Raw genomic sequence first — 23,582 nt, forward strand, 5'->3', positions numbered from 1 at the left:
TCATTTCTAATTAGAGGTTAGGGCATTAATATAAATGTACCCGACTACTGGACTCTATAGTAACTTTGGTTTTCACCAAGCCCATGGTTTCCCATATGAACTTAATTTAGAATAATATTACCTTCAAACAAAGGTCGGGTACCCAATCTAGGTTAGTCGTGCAACACCTTGTTGACTTAGACGGAAGTTAACGCCCTTTCCACCTAAGTACACTTGAATCAATATCAAGAGTCAGCCGGATCCCTAAAACACAATTAGTGTGCCCAATGCTCCATCTCAACTGGATTCAAGTCCGTCTACTGACCTGACGCAAGACGTGCGGAAACAAGGATACAGCGTAATCTACTTGAATTAATAATTACAGAGTGAGCAAAATATGGTCAAACATTACAATTTATTAGTCAGGTAAATGTATAATGCCAATTCAATCAGTCAATTCATAAATGATCAATACAAAACATCAAATTATCAAAGATAAATCCAAGATGAAAGGATGCATACCTGACTTCAAATTTTACATAACGTAGAGCATAAGCTACATGTTATGGGCTGATCTGGTTAGGCAGAATCGCCCTGAGCCTTTCTCAAAACTTACCTTAAATAATCCAAGAATTCCCTCGAGGAAAGGGGTGTGTGTATAACAAAAGGCATTTGCATTTAGTGCTGCCTGTGGGAAAGTCACACCCTTCACAGTGGTTCAAAAGATGCCTGAAGTTATATATTTATGGTTTTGATTATGTCTATTTCTGAGAGAATGAGACTATTGTACCAGTCGTACTGAGACATTTCAAATGATATCAAACATGATAGATAAAGTCAGTTTATATATATATATATATATATATATATATATATATATATATATATTGATAAATCAGCATATCAATATTTTATTCCATCCCTAACTGTATGTCCATCCAGTCATATCAATTCACTTTGAAATTTGATTTTAACCCTAGTTTTTATGCCAATTTTAACAGGGCAACTGCACTTATAATGGAGCTGGGCCAGCTTCTTAGGGGCCAAACAGGAGTGCAAGCTGAAATGTCCTCAGCATTTTTAAACCTACCGTCTTTGCAGCAGTCAGCTGGACCAATTGCTGGACGGGGTGGACTGGGTGATGATCTTAGTGGAGTGACTGCTGGGCCAAGTGCAGTGACTGCTGGCCCAAGTGGCCTAAATGCTGGGACAGGTGTACTGGCTGCTGGGACAGGTGGAGTGACTTATGGGCCAAGTGCAGTGACTGCTGGCCCAAGTGGCCTAAATGCTGGGACAGGTGTACTGGCTGCTGGGACAGGTGGAGTGACTTATGGGCCAAGTGCAGTGACTGCTGGCCCAAGTGGCCTAAATGCTGGGACAGGTGTACTGGCTGCTGGGACAGGTGGAATGACTTATGGGCCAAGTGCAGTGACTGCTGGCCCAAGTGGCCTAAATGCTGGGACAGGTGTACTGGCTGCTGGGACAGGTGGAGTGACTGCTGGGCCAACTGCAGTGACTGCTGGCCCAAGTGGCCTAAATGCTGGGACAGGTGTACTGGCTGCTGGGACAGGTGGAGTGACTTATGGGCCAAGTGCAGTGACTGCTGGCCCAAGTGGCCTAAATGCTGGGACAGGTGTACTGGCTGCTGGGACAGGTGGAGTGACTTATGGGCCAAGTGCAGTGACTGCTGGCCCAAGTGGCCTAAATGCTGGGACAGGTGTACTGGCTGCTGGGACAGGTGGAGTGACTTATGGGCCAAGTGCAGTGACTGCTGGCCCAAGTGGCCTAAATGCTGGGACAGGTGTACTGGCTGCTGGGACAGGTGGAATGACTTATGGGCCAAGTGCAGTGACTGCTGGCCCAAGTGGCCTAAATGCTGGGACAGGTGTACTGGCTGCTGGGACAGGTGGAGTGACTGCTGGGCCAACTGCAGTGACTGCTGGCCCAAGTGGCCTAAATGCTGGGACAGGTGTACTGGCTGCTGGGACAGGTGGAGTGACTTATGGGCCAAGTGCAGTGACTGCTGGCCCAAGTGGCCTAAATGCTGGGACAGGTGTACTGGCTGCTGGGACAGGTGGAGTGACTTATGGGCCAAGTGCAGTGACTGCTGGCCCAAGTGGCCTAAATGCTGGGACAGGTGTACTGGCTGCTGGGACAGGTGGAGTGACTGCTGGGCCAAGTGCAGTGACTGCTGGCCCAAGTGGCCTAAATGCTGGGACAGGTGTACTGGCTGCTGGGACAGGTGGAGTGACTTATGGGCCAAGTGCAGTGACTGCTGGCCCAAGTGGCCTAAATGCTGGGACAGGTGTACTGGCTGCTGGGACAGGTGGAGTGACTTATGGGCCAAGTGCAGTGACTGCTGGCCCAAGTGGCCTAAATGCTGGGACAGGTGTACTGGCTGCTGGGACAGGTGGAGTGACTTATGGGCTAGGTGGACTGGCAGTTGGGACAAGTACACTGACTGCTGGGACAAGTGGACTGCCTTTCCCACTAGCTCCAACTGTTCAGCTACCCTTCCCCTCCCTGCGTAATTTTTCAGCTAACCGGCCAAATAAAGTTGCTGGTTCTTTAAGCAAACTGTTTCAGCCCTACAGAAAAGACTCCAAAAATAAACTGAATGCAACCCAGTCATGGGAGCACAACTTTTTTTGCTGTGCTCAGATAAACACAGCCGAAATTCCTAGGGTGGAAGAAAGTATGTGCCTCCAGGCCAGTGGACTTGGCAAAAAAAAAATTAGGTTTTCTGATGTGCATTGCACAGCACAAAAATTCATAGAAATTATTGAAGATGCCTTCCCTCCACTCAAACATTCTGGAGGCTTTAAGATAATGCGTTGCTGCAGGAGCAAGCAACTAATTGACATTCCTATGCCACCAGAAGGTTATTCTGTAAACTTTTTGAAAAACAATAGCAGCTTGAACAAAGCTGTGGCTTACATTGTTCCCCTGCAATGTAACCTCCCTTTGAATGGTGATCGTCAAAAGGTAGGTAATGTCAACAACTTTTTGTTGTCGATTATGTGTACATTTTTCCTTAGTGTTGTGCATTACATTTTAGGAAGACAGTATGGGACAAGGGGAGCATTTGCAGCAATTGTGTGTGAACTGCAAGCAAGTAGTGCCACTTTATGTAATGGAAAGTCACAGACAACAATGTAACACAAGGTAAGACAGAGTCATGCCTGAAATCCTATGTATTATTGCCAGAGATCAGCTAAGATTTTTTCCACAAACCTTTTTAAACTAGGAACACTGCTAAATGTAAAGTAACCTTTGGAAATATAACTAACAGTAGGAATAGTATGAAGTACATTGTAATGATCATCCAATTCGATTCTATTCCCTGAACATATCAATATGACCATTAGTGAGTAAGGGTCTGTCCTCACCAACTGCATTTTTCCACTTTACCGGGTGTACCGTTGTTTTCTATGTGAACACATGGTTGATGGACACGTTTGACTTTTAAGCTTGAGTCTTTGGAAGGGCCACGTATGTGAGCAACGTATTTTTAGACTGTACAGTCATAACTCATTTTCAGAGCAGTGGGCTAATCAGAGGTAATCATAGCTGGGACAATCGTTACCAGTTTCTGTTTGCACACTGCGTGGTGTTTTCAAGACAGCCTCCTGCTTTATGCTGCTCCTTTTTTTTCTAATTATTTTGAAACATTGTGTCTCGTATCTTTTGTAGCAAATAAACGTTCAGTGTGAATAAGTTCTAAAAGGGAGAGTTCACCCAAAAATGAAAATTGTCATAATTTAGTTATAGTTTACTTGTACCATACAGTTCAAATAATGTTGTTTTGTTAGATATCAATCATTGGAGTAACAGAATAATTTTTTTTTACCCATTGACCAACATTTATGGGCAGTTTGTTTACTTAAATTACCCTATATTGGATTTAATGGAATACATTTGGTGTTAATGTCTAAGGAAAAATAAAATACAAATTAAGGTCCCTTAGTGTAGCATCGAATTTGTTCATGTAAATATCCATATGTTTATCCATATAATTACCCATATAATAATAAAAAAAAAACATTTATTCTTTTTTAAATATTTCTTGATTGTCCTGATAATATTTTCTGATAATTTTCTGAATATTTTTTATAATGGAGAATGTCTTAATTGTTTTATTTAAGCTAAAATAGAAGCAGTTTAAAATTTTTATGAACCCATTTTAAGGTTATAATTATTAGCCCCTTTAAGCTATATATTTTTTCAGTAGTCTACAGAACAAACCATCATTATACAATGTCTTGAATTATTACCCTAACCTGCCTAGTTAACCTAATTAACCTAGTTAAGCCTTTAAATGTCACTTTAAGCTGTATAGAAGTGTCTTGAAAAATATCTAGTCAAATATTATTTACTGTCGTCATGGTAAAGATAAAATAAATCTAAATATATAATATTTATATATATTATATATATTTATAAATATATATAATTATGAGCAATTCCAGAATTATGTACATGACATTTGCAGTTAAAACTCAAAACATAAATTGACAGATAAAGTATATGTTAGCATTATGTTGAAATATCTGTTTATATTTTCCAAAACAACTAAAAACCGAATTATGGGATCAGAAAAATATCAATCTGTAAACATTATTTAGACTTCAAATGAGGGAAATAAACAGTTATGAATGTGACCAAAAAAGTCTGCAGGTTTACAGTATTTAACATACTTTGTAGTAATTATGTGAATTAAACTGCACAACCCAAAAGAAACAATGATAATCAAAAAAAAATGTCTCTGAACAAAAATTACAGATTTTATTTTATTTGACATTTTTTGCATTTATGATGAACAAGCTTTGTTATGGATGTGACAAGTGAAATTTTCACTTATGTGACTTTAAATACATTAAATTTAATAGTTTGAAAATATTGACAGGGACTTTAAATATTTTTAAAGCATTTTAAAAATACTTGCTTACGAAAAAAAAAAGTATTAACCGTTTAGCTATTTTGCTGAAAAATGTTTTTTTTTCATGGCAAGGTTGATATTTGCATGGAACTGCTCATAAATATATATATATATATATATATATATATATATATATATATATATATATATACACTGTTAAAAATTGCTGTTAATTTACGGCAAAATTTTAACAGTATAATCCTGTTATTGTCAAAAGCAGTATGTTGCTGTTTTCTTACAGTTTTTGAAATGACTTAGACAAAATTTTACATTATTTTACTGTTTTTATCACACTAATGTAAAAAAAACAGCAATCAACAGTTTTTTAACAGAAAACGTCAGCCATCACGTGGATTTTCATCCTTTTGTTTACTGTGACTTACTCGGTAAGCGCACCTTTATTTTGCTAATTTTACACAAAATACACATTTGTGATTGCACATAGGCTAACTGGATGCTGATATTGTAACTTTTTTACATCTATTTTAGTGCTAAATCTGTCAATGTGCAAACTGAATCTGCATTGAGTGGAACTGGATATCTGACACAGATATTTCCTGATTACACGGTAAGTCAGAATATGATAATTAAAAATTATATATGCTATAAGCTTATCTACAAAGTCAGTTTTTAAACATATGTAGCAACAAAGTAGTATTGATTTATGTAGCATGATGAAAAGATTGTCATCTCATTGCTAATTTTAGCTTTAGCTTTTAATAGCTACCTAATATGGCTTCAATGTAGGCTTTGATAAAACATGTATTTCCCTAATGCTGTGTTTGCAAATTTTACTGTAGTTGGTTTGTATTGTAATGCTACTTTGTCGAGTACAATTGGCTAATCACCACGATAAACTGTTTTATATGTCCATTTCAGTGCTGAACCTGTGAACATGCTAACTGCATCATAGAGTGGAGCTGGATTTCTGATACAGATATTGATTACTGATTACAAGGTGAGTTTAATGAAACATGATAACATGGTAAAGTTATTATTATTTGCTATGTGGTATTATTGTCCTAATAACTGAAAATACAATTAAAAAATGTTACGCATACATTATGGTTGTTAATTTAGTCTCTTTCCTTATCATTGTAATTCTTGTCTTAGGCATCTTCTACTGTACCTGATGTAGAAAAGACCCTTGAACTACCTGCAATTCCTTGACTGATACTTTTTGGTATGTTTAGAACTGTATTTTATTACTTAAGCAACTAAGGGTGTTTTCTCTGTATTTTAGCAAACATGGTAAATTCTTTTGAACAAAACAAAATACACAAATACATAAATTAAATGTTCTGCCATATTTTACCCAAGCTTTCTTTCACCTTTGGTGAATTTTACTAAATTTACTAAAATACTCCATTTTAGTTGTTTAACACGCTTTGTTGATCATAAATATTAAGTTAAATAAATCACAAACATTGCAGTGACAATTTTACAATACACAGTATATACTGTACATGTTGATTTCAGTGGCTGTCCAGGTGAGTCCACAATCAACATTTTCAAATGTATGTATTGTGTTAAAAGAACAGGGCTTTGAGACTAAGTAAAATTACTTCAGCTTCCCTCACATATATTTTCAACTAGGCTATAAAAAATAACATTTCATGCGACTGCTGACATTGTTTTTTTCTTTTAATTGTTTTAGGAGAAAAAACAGGAAGCTACATTCATAAATGGATGATCATTTTTGAGGGGCAAATAATCTGTGAGAGCATCCAGCCAATTTTTCTGTCTGGTATAGCGGCTGTGTTTTCAACTTACGACATTTTCAATGTGGAGAACCAAGCTGAGGCTGCATGCACATTGGAATTAATTCAGAGGTTAGACGCTTAGATTCATATATTTATTTCTCTTCACATTATTATCATATAAACTTTAACCCACACTAATTCTGAATGTATGCCTTTTTTCCAGAAGCTTCATGGGTAAACCCTGAAAAAGGCTCCAAGAGTGGACACATCCTATCGAAGGGAATGGGGAAGGTCACCCACAAAAATAATTGTCAACACTAAGGTTGCCAGTTTACTTAAAGAAGCTAATGGACTTTGAGTGGGATGTCATACAAGTGACACCACACACACACACACACACACACACACACACACACACCTTACACATCCTCTTCACTAATGGCACTCATTTTATTGTGTTAGTCGCATACTTTTTTCAGGTGTTTGTTCTTGAATACCTAAACTGTTCATTGCATTCTTTTTTATTTCTTACTAACTAATTCTGTAATTCACTTAGAAGTTTTCAGAGTAGTAATTGTTGTAGTAATTCCACTTTATTTTCCATTGCCAGTAATTTTGAAATATATAAGTGTAATAAGATGTAATAAAAGTTGAAGTTACACTGCATTTTTTAGTTTTAGCATTGTTTCCAATAAGGCTATATGTGTGCATTGTATTAAACTGTGTTTTTATAACAAATAAAAAATGTATATATACCTGTTTTCTTAGCAGTTCATTTCTCAGGATAACATATTTGTAGTTTACAGTTAAAAATTCAAACAAACATTAATTAACCGTTACTTTTGACAGTAAATTACTGTTAATGTAGAAAATAACAGCTTTATGCTGTATTTTTAAAAAACAGTAACAACCTGTAAATTTCAACTACAGCTAGATGCTGTTAATTTAACAGTAACTTGCTGGCAACTGTGCTGCCAGTAACTTGCTGTTTTTTAACGGGACAATTTTTAACAGTGTATATATATTTTTTTTTTTAATACAGTTACCTCCCCTCTTCCTCCTTCCTCTAGTTCTTTTAGCAACTTAAGCAATGTCAGTACATTTGCATCAGTTTTACTTGTGCGCAATGTGTGTTTATGTTGTTGAGTCGTTTAATACCAGTTTGAAGTGACTTTGCACAAAAGCAACAGCTTAATGTCATATCAGTGCTCTAATTATTGGTAATGGTTATTAATAGTGTTTCTTAAAGTGAAAAGTAAGTTTAGCATCACAGTTTAAACTCATATTTGGTAGTAATTGAAAACGTGTTGTGCACATTTAATGTTTAAAACATGTTGTATAAAATTATGTGCAATGATAGCAATTAAATATTTGGGAAAATACTGACACAAAATTTTCTTACTTTTTACAAAAAATTGTGTAAAACCCATTTGCTGGAGGACCACAACTCTGCACCTTTTAGTAGAGTTGGGGTCGAGTCCACCTTTGTCGAGTCCAAGTCGAGACCAAGTCCTTAACCAGTCGAGTACAAGTCCAAGTCCGAGTCCAAAAGGGGTCGAGTCGGACTTAAGTCCGAGTCCTTAACATCCGAGTCCGAGTCGAGTCCGGCCGAGTCCAGACAGTCTTAAAACTCATTTATTAATTTTTCTTTTGGCTTAGTCCCTTATTTATCAGGGGTTGCCACAGCGGAACGAACTGCCAACTAGTCCAGCATATGTTTTACGCAGCGGATGCCCTTCCAGCCATCACCCATTCACTCTCATTCACACTCACACACCACGACCATTTTAGTAAATTAAATTTACCTATAGTGCATGTGTTTGGACTGTGAGGGAAACTGGAGCACCCGGAGGAAACCCACACCAACACACGGAGAACATGCAAACTCCACACAGAAACACTGTCGAGACTCGAACCAGTGACCTTCTTGATGTGCGGCAACAGTGCTAAGCATTGAGCCATGGTACCACGTATGTAAAAAAATGGTAAAATAACAATAATAATAATAAATCAAATATATTTTTCTATTAACAATTAAACTGTTAAATGAAGAAATTAAACTTTTGGTACATTTTTACAAAATGACTGTATTTTTTTGTTAGCTTGCTTCAAATTAAAATGAAAATAGGAGGATATATGTCGAATTTTTATTATTTTACAAGACTCACACGTTTGACATTATTCTCATGCCACTTTTTCACATTTCTTGTTTAAATTACGCTTGCATTACCAAGGCAACAATGCATTTTTATTAACATTAATTCCAGAGAACTCTGTTATCAGCCCCAGTGTGGAAAATGAAACCATACTCATGCCGACTGACCCAGATCTGCACAGAACATAAAAGGTTCAGCAAAGGGAGACCATTCGGCTTCACCGCTGTCTTAACAGGGAATTAACAGTCAGAAGAATTTTGTTTTAAATATAGAAAGAGTGAATAAATAGCGGGGCGATTGGGTGCAAAATAAAACCCAGTGGGAATCAGACTGAAAAAATAGTCCAGTGCAGATTTCTAGGCTCATGATCTGGGTCTATATGTTAATGATAGCCTGAAACAAGGGTTCTCAATGTCTACATTAAAAGGTCCAAATCTGAATTTTTTTATTAAGGTCAAAGCAAAGGTATGAAACAATTGATATTACATAACTTGTTTTTAATAAACATCCATAAGATGCAGCACAGTGGCGCAGTGGGTAGCACAATGGCCTCACAGCAAGAAGGTTACTGATTCGAGCTAGCTTAGGGCAAAATAAACACATACATATCTGTTCATTGAACTTTGAACTGTATATTCTCTTCATCAATTCTTTTCAGTGAGGCCGACATCTTCTTCCAATAAAATGATTGCTTTGCTGCAGTGTGTTAAAACAGGCGTGCGTGCGCAATTATCCAGCATGATCATGATTAGGCCCGGCCCTAACCAATTTGGAGCCCTAGGCAAGATTTCAGGTGAATTCCAGTAAATTCCACTGCTAGTGTACATATACTCATAAGACACTTGTAAGCTTTGTCTTGGACATTCTTTCATTTTAATAAAGCAAGTGTACAATCAAAATACTTAGAAGTTTTTGCAACTCTGGGACACTTCGAAAAAATATGCAGCGATTATGCATTGTGAAACCTGTGTAAGTTTTGCAACTGGACAAAACAAAAATTAAAACAATATGATGATGATCTTATTTTAACTAAACATGCTATGAAGCAGAAAAGAAGGATGAAGAGTCAGGCAGGTATTAGGCCTAAAACAGTACACAATTCAGGTCTAAAAAGACAACAGATAATTCTCATTCATTCATTCATTCATTTATTTTCTTTTCGACTTAGTCCCTGTATTAATCAGGGGTCACCACGGCGGAATGAACCGCCAACTTATCCAGCATGTTTAACACAGCGGATGCCCTTCCCTTCATATGCTATGGCCAATTTAATTCATCAATTCACCTATAGTTTTTGGATTGTGCGGGAAACCGGAGCTCCCGGAGAAAACCCACGCCAACACGATGAGAACATGCAAACTCCACACAGAAACATGAACTGACCCAGCCTTAGCTCGAACCAGCGACCTTCTTGCTGTAAGGCGACAGTGCTACTCACTGCGCTACCGTGCAGCTCACAGATAATTCTATAAAACATATCTTTTTGTATCTTATGGAATTGTCAAATTAAATTAATATTCTTGCAAAAGACTTCTTAAATGATCTTAATACATCACTCCAGTTGTGTCTTTGTGTTCCAGTTACATTTAGGACGAATTTCTGTTATTTATTTAGAATATTAATTGTATAATAATATATATATATATATATATATATATATATATATATATATATATATATATATATATATATATATATATATGGCTGATTCCAGCGTTATGGATGTGACATTTGCGGTAAAAATTCAAAACATAAATTCGCAGAGAAAGTATACGTTAACAATATATTGAATCATCTGTTTATATTTTCCAAAACAACTAACCACAGAGTTATGGGATCAAAAAAATTCAATCTGTGAACATTTTTATACTTTAAATGAGGAAAATAAACAAGCGTTATGGATGTGACAAAAAAAGTCTGCGAGTTTACAGTATACAACATATTTCGTAGAAATTCTGTGAATTAAACTGCACAACCCAAAATAAATAATGCTTAACAAAAGGATAAGAGTTGTCTCTTTATAGAACAAAACTGATTGATTTTATTTTATTTTGACATTTTTGCATTTTTGAGGGAAAAGCTTTGTTATGGATGTGACACTTTTTCGTTATGGATGTGACGGATGTGAAATTGTCATTTGTTTGACTTTGGTGAATCAAATATAATAGTTTGAAAACATTGACAGAGACATATTTAAGTATTTTTAAAGTACTGTAAAAAACTTGCCTACTCAAAAAAATGTAGACACGGTTTCGCTATTTTGGTGAAAACATTTTTCTTTTTATGGCAAGGTTGACATTTTCATGGAATTGCTCATATATATAATATAAATAAATGGAGGGTGGGGGGGCTTTTGAGGATATAGGTCATAGTCCTGGTCCTCAGTTCAAAAGACAGTGATGATGACATCAGCATACAACTATGCATAATTCTGAATCATTTTAAAATGAAACAATTGAGATGATAAATTGTGCAATACACATATTCTTGCACTCTGTCATTGACTACATATAAATAGAATCAGAAATGTGTCATTATCAGATTCTCTCTTGCATATCAACATGTAGGGAAGATATATACTGCTGCTCACAATCAGTAATGTTTATTCTCACACAGAAGACTCACATTGTGGACACAGGCACCCCTAATCTCTCCAATGTCTCTCATCAAAATATTACCTGAATATTAATTTTTACACAAATTCAAAGTCAAACTTCATTCTATCTTTAAAAAGATTAAATTATTGCTTGAATTTGTGGACTTAGTCCACTGATTATTCATTCTGAATGTTGTCTGGATTTGAATATAACTCTACATTAAATTCTTTTGTGCTTATATTGACCTAATATATAACTCCAAGCAACATTATTACAACATTTTTGCTAAACCATCATTCAATTACTGTAATTTAACACAATCTTTATACTCTCCTAACCCTAAAAACAGAAGCTGATCTGGGATCTGGGATGAGTTTATTATACGGAACACGTCCGTCAGTCAGCATGTATAGGCTACACTGATTCAGAAATGTGATGATCGACGCACATCTTTAATGGAAGTGAATGCAGACATTTTTATATTCATTTTAACGTGCTTTCAAGCCAAAATAAAGCGATAGCACAATTCTCTTGAACAGCTCTTGCAGTTCTATCGCATTTGAGATCGCTGTATGACGGTGCTTTCACTTTTCATAGAAAGATTAAGCATAAGGGGGAAGTATTGGAAAATGAATCGGGATGATAGCGGGATGTCATTATAAGAATCACACAGGAAAACTTTGAATATTACGGAGTCCGGATTTGAGAAGCCCTGGTCTAAATCAAGCGCTGAACGCATATTTCTCTGGCTCAGAGCCAAAGCGCAAAACTTTGAATCTGACAGTTATTTGCGGATATATTGACACCAATATAAACAACAAAACAATCTCGCCAAGATGTTGTAACATCATCCCTACGATATGAATGTACAATTCAAGTAAATAAGCTCTTACCTTTCTTTGTTTTCTTTAAACATGTCGGTAGAAGACAAATTATTGCTGATTTAAAAGACATTATTGTCCTAAACCTAGCCACGCATTGTGTGATTATGGCTATTTCTGGTTACACGTTTAAGGTGATGACGTGCTGCTGCTGCCTGCTGGTACGGTGCGGTGCCGTAAATAAAAGCTGGCATGCAGCCAGAGAGATCGCTAAATTCTTGTTATAGTTTCATGCTGTTATTTATTCATTTTTTAATATCTTTATTTGTGTTGTGAATGATGTGGACTCGACTGGACTCGTGATATTTTCCGAGTCCAAAATGTCCAAGTCCGAGTCAAGTCCGAGTAAAAGTTTCCCCAAGTCCGTGACAAGTCCGAGTCCAATGAAAACTGGACTCGAGTCCGGACTCGAGTCCGAGTCCAAGTTCGAGTACCCCAACACTACCTTTTAGCTTCAACCACCTCCAACTTACACTTGCTTAATAGTCTCTAGTAGTCTTGAACACCTTGATTAGTTGAATCAGCTGTGTTGGATTACACTCCGGAGCAAAAACTATGCAGAGCTGCTGCCCTCCAGGAATCAAGTTTGAAACCTATACCTTACACCTATACAACTTAAAGATCACTTGACCTATCAGGAAATGTGTTAAATGTCATCTTTTTTGTTTTTTACACATTGGAAATAATTTATTAGACATACTGCTGACTTATTGTTGTCTTGTGCTATAGCGTTGTTGCAGCTGTGACAGTCCACTAGTATGTAAGTAAATCTGTATCCATCACATAAAACAATAACTTCACATTGTAGCTGGACAATTAAAAACATTGCAACAGGTCTTCATTTATTGTTGCCATTAAAGGTCGGTGTAAGATGATTTACATTTATAGCTTTAAAACTCAAAGTGCTTACATTTATCTTAAGGTCATTCAAAAAATTAGCGTGCATGTGTCACAAAAATTGGCTTAGAATGGAATTTTGCACCACAATTTTGCAAAGACATTTTGCACCATGAAGATGCCAGTAAATATATTACATGTGAAAATTTTACATGTAAAATGAAAGCTAAATACAAAATTTGATTGTGTTATGTATAGTTGTTTTTGTTGTCTTTAAAGTTTATGTGACTGTGTGATGTGTCCAAAGTATCTAATATAATGTAATCTACTTAAAGGATCAATATGTAGGGAATATGTAATATCTCTTCCTTTCCTCCGGGGGGAGCTGTGTGTTGTGTTAGGGAGATGGGCTGCAGTTTGGCCTCAGTTGTGTTTCCCTGTGGGAAAGGTAAGGAGCATTGATTCAGCTCTACACATAATCTGTTTAATTTCGTCAATAATATTTGCCATCCATGTTATTTTATGAGATATGTTATAGTTTAGGCATTAATTAATGTGTAGATGTCCTTATTTTTGATAGATTGACTTATATTTCTGATATTTCTGATATTTTAGTTGTTTCCATGCGGCATGGCATATTTTATGTTGTTTTAGGTTTGATAATACATGTTATTTGGTTGGTTCTTTATATCCTGAATATATTTAACATTTATAATTGCCTGTCATATGTTCTAGTTTATCTTTTCAGTGTTTAAGTTAGTTTGTGAACAGCAAGCTTACTAGTTATGTAGCTGCAGCATTTACATCATTTATTTTTGATCATTTGTACACTTAGTAATTATTTTGTGATGTACTGAGTTGTGTTTCCCTGTGGGAAAGATGTTGCAGTGCCATTTCTGCTGTACAAGTGACGAAATGAAGAGAGGAGTCCATTAAAGGGAAAGCTGCTCTGTTTGGCTCAACCACGGTCTTGGTGTCCTTCCTGTTCATCCTATCACACACACACAACGCAGAGACATTTTTGGGGAAGCACACCAACGAAGAGGGTTACATCTTTGGTGCCGTGACCCGGATCCTTGGTTTTCACGTCAATTAAAGTAGGCTTTTTTCCTTAAAAAAAAAAAAAGGCAATTGATCTGAATTTCTGAGTTTTTTGTTTTTCCTATCTTTGTTTTTTCCACTGTTTCTCTGATAAGTAGACTAATATGTGAATTTACTGATGTAACATGTTTAAATTGATGTGTTTTTGAAAGTGTATCATTTATTGTGTGCACTGACAAGTTTTTGGGTGTAGCTGAATTTAAATTGAACTAGGTTTATTTTGTTTAAACATTTTTTTTTTTGCTAATTTTTTTGTTTTTGTTTATTATTGTACATTTTTCTCTAACAATAGAAAGTTTGCAAAGAAACCATAACACACACACACACACACACACATAAAAAAAAAAAACATAGTCAATTACAATTGCATGCACTACACATAGTACTGCACATAGAGTGTTGCGTAGGCAGAGTCGAGAAGTGAAATATAATAATGCAAGGACACTATGATTCCACGCCTCATCGACCACCCACCTGTTCCCAAGAATCTTTTAGGCAGCCTTTCCACGTCACTCCATGGTTGCCCATAAGACAGGAAAAAATTGAATCGCATGACATGAGCACTACAGTTGATATAAGTAATGTGGGTGAATCTCACTTAGAAGAAAGCCCCCTACAGTCTGTCAGGCCAAAATCAACGCAGCTAGCGACACACAGAGAGATTGTGACTCCCCCAGTGGTAAGCTGGCTAAAGCCAGGCACCCACACCAATGCATCTGTGCAGGTATCAGCTCATGACCAAGCCCCAGATAACCATGTCTATCCAACAAGCAACCATATTTTGCCTATTGCCACACACCCACATGTTTCATGCCAAACTTCCATGCATGACAGTGTCACACCTGTTCACGCTCCACCAGACATGGCGATTGGAATGCAAGCTGATATGCATACTTCACCAAATATCCCATACTCAACCCCAGCAACAGTCATTTTGCCTCACACAAATCTAATTGGCCATCCACAACCCATCCAGGCTCCTCATTCCTCCTATTATGGTGTTCCAAATACCATGTACTCATCACAGTCTGACTCAGTACTGCCCCCTGCACCGCCTGTCTTTTCTGGAACAATGTTTTCTCACAAATTGGACCCTGTTCAAGCACACCAAGCTCCTTATGATCCAAAGCTGACTTTGCGTTCAAACTATGCTGTTGCTTCATCTTCTTCCGCTCCTGTGTATGCTCCTGCGACAATGCCTGCATACCCTGCATCACGTATATATGCACAACAACCCAGTGTAGTGCAACAGCTTCCGACTGCACCTTCACATATCCCATATCAACAAGGCACTAACCAACATGCCTCTGCAATGACCAAGTCACCACCTAGTTTTACACAAACACATCAGGTACGAAATGTTCAAGTGTTCAGTGGTGGTCCTGAATGCAAGATACTAATTGAAGACTGGATACGGGATATGCAGTATCTCCTTGAAGCAGGAGGAATGCCACCAAATTTATGCTTTGCAACGCTAGTGAGACATTTAAATGGTGAAGCCAGGAGGTTAGTCCTAAATCTCCCTCCCTCTGAGCAAACCACCAGAAGAGCTTTTGATGAACTGCGAGCTGAGTATAGTGATATGCAGACATCTCTTGACCCATTAGCTGATTTCTATGAAAGATGTCAGCGCTCTGGCGAAACAGCTCGTTCCTATGCCATTGCCCTGGAGGCCACTTTACGTTCAGTAGAGGAAACACAGTATGGAGGACAAACATTTCCAGATCGGGATGGAAAGCTAACTCGTCAGTTCATGAGAGGATTGAGTGATGAAGAAGTTTATCATAGGCTAGCACCAATGAAACCTCAGCTCTTAAGTTTTCGTGAACTGCAAGCAGAGTTACGTAACCTTGCTCGGGAGACAAAAAAATTCCAGATGCTGCCAAAGTCCAAAAAGGCATATGCCCAGGCTCAGTTTACGGCAACTAGTGGTAACAGGAGTGGAGAATCCGCAGCAACAGAAAAGGGAAATAGACAGTACAATGATCTGACTGAACTTACGGCCATGGTAAAAAAGTTGGTGATCAGTCAAGAGGATCAAGTCAGTCGGCTGTCACAGCTGGAAGCCAGATTTGCAGCATCACCACGAATGATATTTCCGCAGACCCAAAGGCCTCAAGGGAGCAGTGATACTCCATCAAGGAGCGTTGTATGCTATCGCTGTAACAAACCGGGACACATTGCACGTCTGTGTCGGACAATAATGACTGATGAAGTCAGCCAAGCTGAAAATCAAACAGAGAATAGCCAAGATTTAAATGCGTAAGGCCTGTGGTCATCGGGGCGACCACAGGCATTCAACAGAGTCCCCAGCAACATGAGGCGAGAATGTCCAAACTAGCTAAAACTCCGCTGGTAGGTCCTTGTAATGAAGGGGTGGTTGAAGTAGATGGGGAGGTGTGTAAGGCTCTAATTGATTCCGGCTCTCAAGTAACTACAATTACAGATGAGTTTTGGGGCAGACACCCAATCTTATGTTCTAAGAGAGTGCAGCCATCAGAAATCCCAATTGAAGGTGCCGCTGGTCAACCCGTATCTTATGTTGGGGTACTCTGTATAAACCTGAAGTTTTTAGGAAGAGCTTATGTAAATGTTCCTGCTTTTGTTGTTCCTGTAACAGAGTACCGATCCAGTGTTCCATTGCTCATTGGGACTAATGTCATACGTGCTTTCAGAAATGATCTCCGAGCAACACATAGTAGCAAATACCTGGCCAATGTGAAGCAAACTAATCCTGAGTGGCACTCAGCACTGGTGTCCATAGGTAAAAGTGAACCTTGTGGGATTAATGGCAAAGTGGGTCAAGTACAGTATGCTGGTGATGCAATACAAATACCAGCAGGAAGAGAGCTGGATGTTGTGGGCAGAGTAATGGGTGGGCTAAAGAGGACACAATACACTGTTTTGGTGGAGAGCCAATGTTTGAAAAAAGTACCAGAAGGTATTGTAATTGCCAGACTGCTAGCTAATGTGAAAAAGGGTTATGTCCCTATTCGTCTCTTGAATCTTTCGGAAAAAGTTGTGACTGTGGAGCCAAGGACCCTGCTGGCAGATGCTTTCTTGGTCAATGAGGTATTTGAAGAGGGGGATGAGGGCAAAATACTAGGCCAGAAACAGATCATGGATCAGAATCTGTGTGAAAAAAACTCAGTGACTGCAACTTGTCAAAGTCAACAACAGGTTACCAGTGCTAAAAACGAGTTTGATATGTCATGTGGAGTTGACCTTAGTGCCATCACAGTGGAAGGGCAGGAGCAGTTGGATTTACTGCAAGATTTATTGAGGAAAAATTCTGATGTCTTTTCCAAACATTCCATGGATTATGGTCATACTACTACTGTGCAACACGAGATTCCTCTGGTAGACCCAAAGCCATTTCGCCTCCCTTATCGGAAGATACCTCCCTCACAGTACCAGGAAGTTCGGAAAGCCATATCGCAGATGGAAGAGGCTGGAGTTATACGCCCAAGCAAAAGCCCTTATGCGTCCCCTATTGTTGTGGTATCAAAAAAGGATGGTTCCATGAGGATTTGTGTGGACTACAGAAAGCTGAATTCTTGTAGCACCAGAGACGCTTTTCCTTTACCAAGAATAGAGGACGCATTAGAAGCATTGGGTCAAGCAAGTTACTTCTCGGCTCTGGATCTGACATCTGGGTATTGGCAAGTGGAGGTGGCCGAAAATGATAAGCATAAAACTGCTTTCAGCACACCAATGGGGTTGTACGAGGCTAATAGGATGCCTTTTGGTCTACAAAATGCTCCCTCAACGTTCCAAAGATTGATGACTTGCTGCTTTGGTGACTTAAACTTTTAGAGCCTCCTGATCTACCTTGATGACATAATTATCTTCTCTAGAACATTCGATGAGCACCTTGAAAGATTGGAGGAAGTGTTCAACCGCCTCCGCAAACATGGGTTAAAACTAAACCCTACAAAGTGTTGCCTGCTGAGGAAAGAGGTTCAGTACCTTGGCCATGTAGTGTCATCGGAGGGTATACGGACTGATCCTGAGAAGATAAGTAAAGTCAGGGATTGGAAGCGGCCGTCAACTGCGAAGGAAGTGCTAAGGTTTCTTGGTTTCTCAGGGTACTACAGACGATTCATCAAGGGGTATTCTGCACTGGCAGCTCCCTTGTATGCTCTGACATCTGGAGACCCTAAGTGCAGGAAAAAAAGAGGGGTAAAGGGACCACCTCGCCCTCCTAAACCATTTGAGTGGTCTGTCGAATGTGAGGCAGCTTTTGTGACATTAAAAGAGAAGCTGACTACTGCTCCCATTTTGGGCTACCCCAACTACAGTTTACCATTTTTGTTGCAAACTGATGCTTCAAGGGATGGTCTTGGGGCTGTCCTTGCCCAAATTCAAGATGGTGCAGAGCGAGTGATTGCTTATGGGAGCCGGGGCTTGAGTCCACCAGAAACCCGCTACCCAGCGCACAAGTTAGAGTTCTTGGCTCTGAAGTGGGCTGTAACTGACAAATTTTATGATCATCTCTATGGACATACATTCTCTGTTTTGACTGATAACAACCCACTCAGATATGTGATGAGCACAGCCAAATTGGATGCCACAGGCCAACGTTGGGTGTCACAGCTTGCCATATTTGACTTTGACATCCAGTATAGGCAAGGAAAGTGTAACTCTAATGCCGATGCACTGTCAAGAATGTCTAGCCAAGAAGTCGTAAAAGCCCTCCAGTCCTGTCCTCAACGGATCCTTCCTCAGGGGATTAAAGAAAATAGTAACACTGGCCAAGGGGAGCGGGAAGCAGGTGGTGGTGTGCAAGATGAGGTGGCAATTGAGAGCCAAGGGGAGACTCTGGAGGAGGTTGGAGAGAGGGCAGACAGATTTGAAGGAGCGGGAACGGATGCACTCCCTGCGATGACGAAGCTGGAGATCAGGCAATGTCAAAAACAAGACCCTGTTATTGGTCCAGTCCTGTATTTAAAAACACTGAATTGTAAGCCACGGCAAGGAAAGAGGTTGGAGGAAGGAAAACAAACACGGCTTCTTCTAAAAGAGTGGAGGAAGTTAGTGGTCAGAGATGGAATTCTGTACAGACAAGTTCAAGGTGGTCAGGGAAGGACTATTGATCAAATGCGAGAGGTGGCTAGGACAAGTCTTCATGATGATGCTGGTCATTTAGGTTTTGAGCGCACCCTGAGTTTGTTCCGTGAGCGATTTTATTGGCCAAAAATGCACTGTGATGTGAAGTCCTGGTGTGAGCAGTGTGAAAGATGTTGTTTAAGGAAGACTCCAACTGCTGGAAAGCGAGCTCCGTTGGTGAGCATTCACACTAATGCGCCTATGGAACTTTTATGCATTGATTTCCTGGTCCTGGAAAAGTCTAGGGGAGGTTTTGAGAATGTCCTGGTGGTCACTGATCACTTCTCAAGATTTGCCCAGGCCTACCCCACAAGAGATCAGAAGGCTGTCACAGTGGCAAAGGTGCTGTGGAAGAACTTTTTCTGTCGATTTGGTTTCCCAGCAAGACTCCATGCAGACCAGGGGCGCAATTTTGAGAGTGCAGTGGTAAAGGAACTGTGCAAGCTAATTGGAGTCACAAAGACTCATACCACCCCTTACCACCCACAGGGGAATGGGACTACGGAGAGGTTCAACAGAACTCTCATGAATATGTTGGGAACTCTTGATCCTGAGAAAAAATCTCAGTGGCATGAATATGTTGATGCAATGACTCTTGCTTACAACTGTACTCAACATGATTCAACAGGTTTCTCTCCATACTTATTGATGTATGGCAGACATCCCAGACTCGCAGTTGATCTTGTTTTTGGGTTGTCTACCACCAAAGGGCAATGTGAGTCCAATGAATATGTCCAAAATCTGCATGAAAGCTTGACTTTTGCATATGATCAGGCAGATAAGATGTCAAGGCATGCTAAGGATCTTCAGAAGAAGCACTATGATAAAAAAGTGAAGGATTACGTGTTTGAAACTGGTGACAGAGTGATGGTCAAAGTATGTCATGTAGAAGGGAAGCAGAAGCTGGCTGATAGGTGGGAGCCCCATCCTTATGTTGTGGTAAAGAAACAGCCAGGAATTCCAGTGTATGTTGTTCGATCAGAAGATGGTGACAAGGAAAGAGTGGTCCACCGCAATCTTCTAACTCAGTGCATGTTCTTCCCAGTTGAAAAGACCTACCAAGATCAAGTAGAGTCTGAAAGTGAGGGACAAGATGAAGTGGAGACAACTGATGATGTTTCTGATGAGGTGGATATGGAGAAAATAGACAAAAGTGAAGGACAGGATGAAGTGGAGGCACCTGATGATGTTTCTGATGAGAATGAGGTGGATTTGGAGAAAATAGACAAAAGAGTGGATGGTTCTGTAAACTTGTCTTCGAGCAATGAACCTGTGGACATTGTGGAAGAAGGAGAAGAGACTGTGAGTCCTTTGCAAGAAACAATAAGTGAAATGGAAAGTGGACACGAAGAGCATACACTGTTGGAAGTTCCGGAAATCAGAAAGCCAGAACGGAGATATCCTGAGCGGAAAAGACGCCCTCCTAATAGACTCTCTTTGGAGCTGCGAGTCTTTACAAGAGAAAGTGATAATGAAAAGATTGAAAGAGGAAGTAAAGTCTGGGAAAAGGCTAAAGCGAAGAAGGAGAAGCTGTGCCTTAGCAACACTACATATAGACATGCACACAATACACACTCACTGAAAAGAACTTCTTAATGTGTTTATTTGACTTTATTTAACAATTTTTGGAGGGGTGAATTGAATAATGGCTGTGACGCCATCAATCAAAGAGGGGGTGGGTGTAGGGAATATGTAATAACTCTTCCTTTCCTCCGGGGGGAGCTGTGTGTTGTGTTAGGGAGATGGGCTGCTCTTTGGCCTCAGTTGTGTTTCCCTGTGGGAAAGGTAAGGAGGATTGATTCAGCTCTAACCATAATCTGTTTAATTTCGTCAATAATAATTGCCATCCATGTTATTTTCTGAGATATGTTATAGTTTAGGCATTAATTAATGTGTAGATGTCCTTATTTTTGATAGATTGACTTATATTTCTGATATTTTAGTTGTTTCCATGCGGCATAGCATATTTTATGTTGTTTTAGGTTTGATAATACATGTTATTTGGTTGGTTCTTTATATCCTGAATATATTTAACATTTATAATTGCCTGTCATATGTTCTAGTTTATCTTTTCAGTGTTTAAGTTAGTTTGTGAACAGCAAGCTTACTAGTTATGTAGCTGCAGCATTTACATCATTTATTTTTGATCATTTGTACACTTAGTAATTATTTTGTGATGTACTGAGTTGTGTTTCCCTGTGGGAAAGATGTTGCAGTGCCATTTCTGCTGTACAAGTGACAAAATGAAGAGAGGAGTCCATTAAAGGGAAAGCTGCTCTGTTTGGCTCAACCACGGTCTTGGTGTCCTTCCTGTTCATCCTATCACACATACACAACGCAGAGACATTTTGGGGAAGCACACCAATGAAGAGGGTTACATATATATATATATATATATATATATATATATATATATATATATATATATATATATATATATATATATATATACACACATACATTCATACATACACATGGAAATGCAAATAAAAGAAACAAAATGCTCAAGTATCAGGGAACATCTTAATACATTTAAAATGTTGTTTAAAAAATAAAACAAAATAGTGATGTAGACATTTGACATTAGCTTTGTCTTCTTTCGTCCTCCATCCCTGTCAGGAGCAAGTTGTGGCTACCTTGTAATGCATATTTCCACTTCTTTATCAGTGGTGTGGTATGGACATTTGTCCTCACTGCATCTGTGATTAAAAGATAAACAGATTATTAGTAGTGAACAAGTACTAATGTTTAAAAAAAAAAGAAAAATGCTTGATCTCATAAAAGTAAAACCTAAATGGGACTACATATAGATTTGTTTGTTCCTCTGGTTATAATTCAAAGAAATACAGAGATGAACAGACCCTAATTGTATTGAAATGTATATGTAAAATCAACTTACTGACTATGACAGTCCTAAGGGGTAGTGCACGAAAGGCCACTTTTTAATTTGGTCCGCTCCAGTTAATTTGTTTAGCCAATGAGTTAGCCAGAAGCTTTTCCAGGATACGGCAAACTGCTCAGTGGAAAACACCAATGATTCCAAAGTAGGCTACCTATAAAGAAAAAAAAGGAATAAAAAAAACAAATAAACTTAAAACACTTTGAAATTTGCAAGAACTTAAACTTACTAGTTTCTTCATTTGTTCGGGCTGCTTCTTTAGTTGATTTTCAAGCTTTTCCAAATCAAATTGGACAAAGGAAGGTCAAACGTATTTAAATCTGGAATTTCATCACGTCTGTTTTGGTTTTGTGAGAATCAGGCCCAGCTGCTGCTTTATGACATTGCATGATTTTAAAACTTCAGTCACTCGTGCTAAAAAAGAAAAATAACAGATTAGTATAAATCAACCTGTAGCTTATTCTCATACAACTTGTGTAAATACAACAGTGGGTTAGATACTGCTGATATTCTCTAGTTGATCTTTACTTTCTAGCTGCATTAAACCTTAACAAATTTAGTGATGTCTTGAATTCTTACAAAGACATCACGAGATGCAATAAGTTCTGTCTTGATCTCCAACTGCACTAGAACAAGGACTGTAAATGTTCATAGGTGTACTGGAATGTACAGTATCTGTGCATCTTGATGGTGGTCTTAGGATTTCTGCCATAGTCATTGATGGTGATGGTACTTGTGGTGCTGCATTGATTTCTGAAATCTTCATACCTGCCTTTTATCCAGCCTCTTTGTTCCAAGTAATTTTTCTTCATCATGATATAGTTGTCTTTAATGTCCCTTGATCAGATACATTTACAAAACAAAACATCACTTTAGTATAGTGCCAGTGCAAAACTCGCTGGTTGTAATAGATCAATGACATTATGTGTTTAAAATAATTGCAAACAAACCTGTTCTTTCTTTAGGTGTATGACAGGCGATCATCATCCTCATCTGTCTCCCAGTCAGAAATCACAGTTGCTTGTGAATGTTTTAGTCGAGCTTCCTCATATGCATCTATAATAAAACATCACATTGTTGACACATTGTTAACCTCCCGTAAAGAAAAGCTCAAATCCTGAAATACTATCAAAGTTAATTAATGCATATAATACCTATAGTGTAAATAATCAGTACACAGAAGGTTGCACAAGATTTATTCGGAGATTCATGCAGAGTGACAGCCTTATGAATCTGAGACATAGATTTGTAAGATGGCCAAGCACATGCATAATTCTGTACCTATGAAGATTAACCTACCATTGTGAAAAATGTTTGATGATGATAGCCAATAACAATAAACCATTTCAGCTGTTTGTGAAGCAATTAGTAATGTAATGTC

The 23,582-nt window shown here is 38.5% G+C and overlaps 2 protein-coding genes and 1 long non-coding RNA gene across 3 annotated transcripts in view; 1 reads left to right on the forward strand and 2 right to left on the reverse strand.

The window, feature by feature from the left end:
- Window positions 1-23,582, reverse strand: part of LOC108182721 (uncharacterized) — a 162,499-nt gene that overhangs the window by 131,332 nt on the left and 7,585 nt on the right. The gene's annotated exons all lie outside the window — the stretch shown is intronic.
- Window positions 1-23,582, forward strand: part of si:dkeyp-30d6.2 — a 50,251-nt gene that overhangs the window by 16,477 nt on the left and 10,192 nt on the right. The window contains exons 8-9 of the transcript XR_012401409.1: window positions 981-2,964; window positions 3,038-3,144. The gene's annotated coding sequence lies outside the window, so the exon portion shown is untranslated. The remainder of the gene's footprint in view (window positions 1-980; window positions 2,965-3,037; window positions 3,145-23,582) is intronic.
- Window positions 22,431-23,259, reverse strand: LOC110438990 (uncharacterized). Its single transcript, XR_002457384.3, has 3 exons — window positions 23,152-23,259; window positions 22,970-23,038; window positions 22,431-22,615 (listed from the first exon to the last, which is right to left on the reverse strand). It is a non-coding gene; the product is annotated as an uncharacterized lncRNA (long non-coding RNA).

The sequence above is a fragment of the Danio rerio genome, chromosome 4 (genome assembly GCF_049306965.1).
Source record: "Danio rerio strain Tuebingen ecotype United States chromosome 4, GRCz12tu, whole genome shotgun sequence".
Classification (NCBI taxonomy): Eukaryota; Metazoa; Chordata; class Actinopteri; order Cypriniformes; family Danionidae; genus Danio; species Danio rerio.